This window comes from Larimichthys crocea, chromosome VIII, assembly GCF_000972845.2.
Source record: "Larimichthys crocea isolate SSNF chromosome VIII, L_crocea_2.0, whole genome shotgun sequence".
NCBI lineage: Eukaryota > Metazoa > Chordata > Actinopteri > Sciaenidae > Larimichthys > Larimichthys crocea.
The window spans coordinates 30,787,712-30,793,247 of NC_040018.1; the positions used below are offsets into that span (position 1 = coordinate 30,787,712).

Here is a 5,536-nt window from a genome sequence, read left to right on the forward strand (position 1 = left end):
CTGCGTAGTTTGACGGACCGTGAACGCAGCAGCAGTCACACCGAGCTCCGAGCTCCGTCCGCCGGCTCTCCTCCTCTCACCGAGCCGCCGAACGGCGACCGTCTGTGGGATTAACCAGCCGACTCGAGCCGCTCTGCGGAGGAAAGAAGCTCGTCTGTTGGCGGTAAGTTAGCGTCGATTATCCACTAAAAAACTAAATTAAACGGTTTAAATCACATTTTTAAATCTTCATTTAACTCACATGCTCATGTGTGACCGTCAGAAGTTCATCTAAAACAATAAAACATCACTTTATATTCACATTAATTAAAACATTAAATCAGATTTACAGGGGAGAAACCTCACAGAGGCTAATGTTTGATATAAATGTTAAAGTTTAGAGCATTATATCGAGTTTAAATGTGCATGAAACAATATTTTAGATTCATTTCCATGTTTTTAGTCCTTTAAAATATGTTTAACAGCATGTGAACCAATAATACAACATAAATATAATGTCTGAGGTCATTTAGACACAATATCTCCATTAGATACACTGTAAAAATGTCATTGTTCCTCCTTGTTTGTTATGTAAGGCTGCTGAAACACATTTATTTTTACATTTTATCAATAAATAAATCAATATGAGCTGTAGCACTGATGGTGAATGGTTGTTTGGTTTGTAATCTATCAGAAAATTGTCTTTAAATCTAAAATGAAATCTGTCAACAGTCACAGGAGACAAAGAAAAAGCGACATGTTTGGTGTTTTTCAGTCAGATGTTGAATCAGTCATCAGAACAGCTGATTTTAAATCATCTTCTGTTGATTAATCGTGTCAGATTCAGTGTTTCTATGTTAAACGACGCTCTCAGGTGTCGATCTTGGCAGCAGCCTGAAGGATCTTGTAGTTTATCTGCGTAAACAAACAAATATAACTATAAAACTTGTTACTCTAACTGCATTTCACTGCAGAGTCCCTGAAAGAACAGTCAGGTACACTGAACCAGCACAGACCTTTCAAAATAAAAGTCAGAACCTGAAGTAGTTCTATGGTTTCTGATGTTTGTAGTCCTCTGCCGCCTAACGGTTAATCTAAAAATTGAAAAGTCAAGCCGAGGTGGAGCTGAATGACGCCTGGTTGCACAAACAAGCCACCTGTAACCACACCCACCTGTCAATCAAAGCGCCCCGCTCTTAATCCTGCATAACTTTAAGCCTTAATATAATGTGAACAGGTGAGTTGTATATAAATTCACCCTCAGTACAGTTGTCATGAACGGGGAAATTAGCTACAGAGACCAAAACTGTTTTTTGTACCAGGCTGTAAACATGTTTATTTCTGCTGTGAAGTTGGACATTTGGACATTTGGACTTATGGAGACTGACTCACTGCTGGAGCCAGCCTCAAGTGGACGTTAGAGGAACTGCAGTTTTTAGCATTTCCACATAGGTTTCATTTACCAGCCACAGAGGTTGCTGCTCGGTTAACTTGTTTTAGCTTGGTGTTAGCTTGTTGTTAGCTTGGTGTTAGCTTGTTTTAGCTCATTGTTAGCTTGTTGTTAGCTTGTTTTAGCCTGGTGTTAGCTTGTTTTAGCCTGGTGTTAGCTTGTTTTAGCTCGTTGTTAGCTTGTTGTTAGCTTGTTTTAGCTTGCTGTTAGCTTGTTTTAGCCTGGTGTTAGCTTGTTTTAGCCTGGTGTTAGCTTGTTTTAGCTTGTTGTTAGCTTGTTTTAGCTTGTTGTCAGCTTGTTTTAGCTTGTTGTTAGCTTGTTTTAGCCTGGTGTTAGCTTGTTTTAGCTCGTTGTTAGCTTGTTGTTAGCTTGTTTTAGCTTGCTGTTAGCTTGTTTTAGCCTGGTGTTAGCTTGTTTTAGCCTGGTGTTAGCTTGTTTTAGCTTGTTGTTAGCTTGTTTTAGCTTGTTGTCAGCTTGTTTTAGCTTGTTGTTAGCTTGTTTTAGCCTGGTGTTAGCTTGTTTTAGCTCGTTGTTAGCTTGTTGTTAGCTTGTTTTAGCTTGCTGTTAGCTTGTTTTAGCCTGGTGTTAGCTTGTTTTAGCCTGGTGTTAGCTTGTTTTAGCTTGTTGTTAGCTTGTTTTAGCTTGTTGTCAGCTTGTTTTAGCTTGTTGTTAGCTTGTTTTAGCCTGGTGTTAGCTTGTTTTAGCTCGTTGTTAGCTTGTTGTTAGCTTGTTTTAGCTCGTTGTTAGCTTGTTTTAGCCTGTTGTTAGCTTGTTTTAGCTTGCTGTTAGCTTGTTGTTAGCCTGTTGTTAGCTCGTTGTTAGCTTGCTGTTAGCTTGCTGTTAGCCTGTTGTTAGCTTATTTAAGCTCGTTGTTAGCTTGTTGCTGTGAAGTTGGACATTTGGACATGGGGACTTATGGAGACTGACTCACTTGTGGAGCCAGACTCTGGTGGACGTTAGAGGAACTGCAGCTTTAGTGCAGACAGTTTGAACATTAAAGGTTTTCTGTAGTCGTCAGTCGTCAGTGTTTGGAAACAGAAACTGATTTTAAAGAGTCACTGTGTCTTTAACGTTCGTCCATAAAAAGGATTCAGCAGCTCTGAGTGTTTTTCAGACAGAAGTCGTCGTCCTCTTTCGTTCCACACGAGCGCTGACTCGCTGGCACGGCGTCCGGACGATCAGCCAAACGAGCATTTGGACGCTGTTTGTTGTTACTTTCACGCCTCGTGAAGTCTGTGCAGCTTCTCGCTCTGACCCGTCCTCCACGTTCGGGCTCTCATCGGCTGCCAGGCGGTTTCTATCAGGAGACTTTTCTTTGCGTTGTGTATAAATCGGTTTGGCACGTTCGCGTGCACCATCTGCACGATGGAGATGTTCAGGACGGGATTATATCCACCAGCCCAAGGACTCGGCGTTCAGAGTCGGCCCTGCCAAGAAGAGACTGCGTCCTATATGTTCATATAAACACTTTTAATGTAGCGCCACCATCAGGTCAAACGTTTGTCCTGCAAAACTACAGATCCCATCATGCTCAGCTGCACTTTGTGTTAAGTGCTACCAGCGACGTTTCATTGTTCGATGTTTGATTTATTCAAATTTCTGTTTGTTCTTTTGACACGAAACGGTGAATTAAACACGTCCAGTGACTGAATATGTGACGACACATGTTTCAGCTTTGAGTTTTGACCCTTGGAGGTTGCCGTAGCTGATCCACCTGGCACACCTGTAACAAACAAACACCTGCATGTGAACATCACAGAGGTTTCTGGCTGTTTTCCAGCTGGTCATCTGTTGGTTTCAGGACGTATGTTCTTCATCTACTATCCGTGGTCGCTGGATTTGGTTGCACAGTTTAAATAAAGCCCCAAAAGTCCAGAAATAATCAGTCACGTGGGTGAATAAATCCCAGCAGACCTCCGTCTCACCACCTTCAAATCCTGAAAGTTCAGGTCGCGTCTCCGGAGGAGGGCCCGCGGGTCCATCTGTCCGTCCCCCTCCATGTGCAGCGTGAGGCACTTTAGTCTATTTGTGGATCGCAGCGTGGTCAAGAGGACTGACGGGGAGATCCTCCAGGACCGGCTGCTGCTACTTTACTTCCCACCCCGCCTGCAGAGCCTCTCGTGGGGGTGACGTGAGGGAGGAGCTGCTGGTTGGACTGAGGTCAGACTGACTGACGGAGACGTCTGAGGTGACGGAGTCGAACACGGTCACTGAGTTCAGACCGTGAGGTTGTTGGTTTATTCTTTATTCATCAGAGTTTAGTGCTAAAACGACATTTTCCTCATCAGTTTATCCACGAACTGTTTTCTCAAATTATTTAGTTAAGTATAAAAAGTATAAAAATAGTAAAATGAGTCCCTGAACTGGATTGTTAATAGTTCATTGACCAATTTTGATGCACTTTTATAATTTAAAAGTTAATTACGAAGCAAACGATGATTCTTCTTCATCTCGTTCGTTATAAATTAAATAATTTTGTTGAGCTCAAAGAAATCTCATCACATTTTAAAACTCAAAACATCAAATGGATTAGTCCGAAAATGATTAACCGATGAAACTATTTTGATTATTGATCAACAAAACCTGAATTTTCTCATTTTGTATCTTCACAAATTTAATATTTTGCGCTCGGGGTAATTTTTCTTTGTTATTTTCTGACAGATTAAACAGTATTTTAATTAAAATAAAAAATATTAACTGTAGCTCTGCTTGTTTTTGTCATAAACTACATTAAATTTAGCTGAAATTTAAGGAACGTGGCCTCAGTGTGGAAGTGACTCATGAGAAGTTCAACCAAAGTTTGAGTTTTACTTCCAGAAGAAGTGAAAGTTTTCAGTGTTTCATAAGAAAAAGAGACAAAAACATGTCATGACACGACAAAAACCGCGACCCCTCAGACCTCGGCTAATGAATGAAGGAGGAAGAAGCTCGTTTCCCTGATTAGTTGATTAAATTACGACCTGTTCCCCTCAAACACACCACGGACACGTAATGCTAATGCCCCGCTGCTCGTTCAAAGGCTTCTAGTTTTAACGAGATTAAGTTCAGTCAAAGTGAATTAAAAAGCAGATGGTCGACCTCCGCCGAGCGACACGCTCCGTGAACTCTGCTCCGTCATCGGCCTTTCTTTTGTAAAACTCATTCAGACCACAGAAAACATCTGAACCAAAGATAAACTCGATAACTTCAGTTTGATCATCGCAAACTTTATACGAGCAGCAGGAGACGTCCTCTGAAGACCCGAGAGGAGCCGAGAGGAGCTGAGAGGTCGGACGGTGGATCAGATTTAAATTAAAAAAGGTTTTAATCTAAATTTGATTGAAGCCGTTTGTTGTGATAATGTAACGGGTTCACTGAGAGGTCGCCACACATCAGGACGGGGTTTAGACAAAGTTCACGGGGATGTTACCATGATTTATTTAACAGGGACGGCAAACATTAATAAACTAACAGAGTTAGTCAGCAGGGTAACCGTTACAGCGACTGTTTGTTTGTTTGTGCACGTTTAGTAAAAAAGAAAGAATTGATTTGAGAACATACTTCATGTCGGTTCATGTCGGTGCCGTGTTGGTGAGGAAACTCTAATCTCGTGTTGATTTGGTGTTTCGTGTTTGTTTACATTGCATTGAAGATCGACTCCTAACTCGCCTCTACTTCTTTGATCGTGACAGACAAACTGTTCCGTTAATCACTTCATCTCTACACAGAGATTCAAATCATATCTCAAGATGGATCCAAAATCTGAAAAATAAATAAATGCTGTATCAGAAAAAATATGCTTAGTTTATATAAGATGGAGGAAGTCCTGTTTTTTCAGTTATGTCACTGGTTCACATGATATGGAAGAAAAATAACTAGCACTAGAGACGTAACGATGCATCGTGACACGATTTAAAAATCGGTACAAATGCGTGACGATTCGCATCGGTTGACAGAAAAAATGAATCGCGATTCTTGGCGAATGGGAACCCGCTCAGCGCGTGCTCTCACCGGTCAAACTGGCTTCCCGGCGCGTTGCGTGAGCGTGACTTATTTGGTCCGTCCTGCACGCGACTTCAAACCCACCGGGAGTGTTTCAGGAGCGAGCGCTTAGCCCGCCAGACTTTG

The 5,536-nt window shown here is 41.7% G+C and overlaps 1 protein-coding gene across 2 annotated transcripts in view; it reads left to right on the top strand.

The window, feature by feature from the left end:
- The window catches only part of LOC104939680 (tetraspanin-18), a 36,869-nt gene continuing 31,333 nt past the window's right edge, over positions 1-5,536 (top strand). For both annotated transcript variants that reach the window (XM_019256173.2, XM_019256174.2), the window contains exon 1: positions 1-163. The gene's annotated coding sequence lies outside the window, so the exon portion shown is untranslated. The remainder of the gene's footprint in view (positions 164-5,536) is intronic.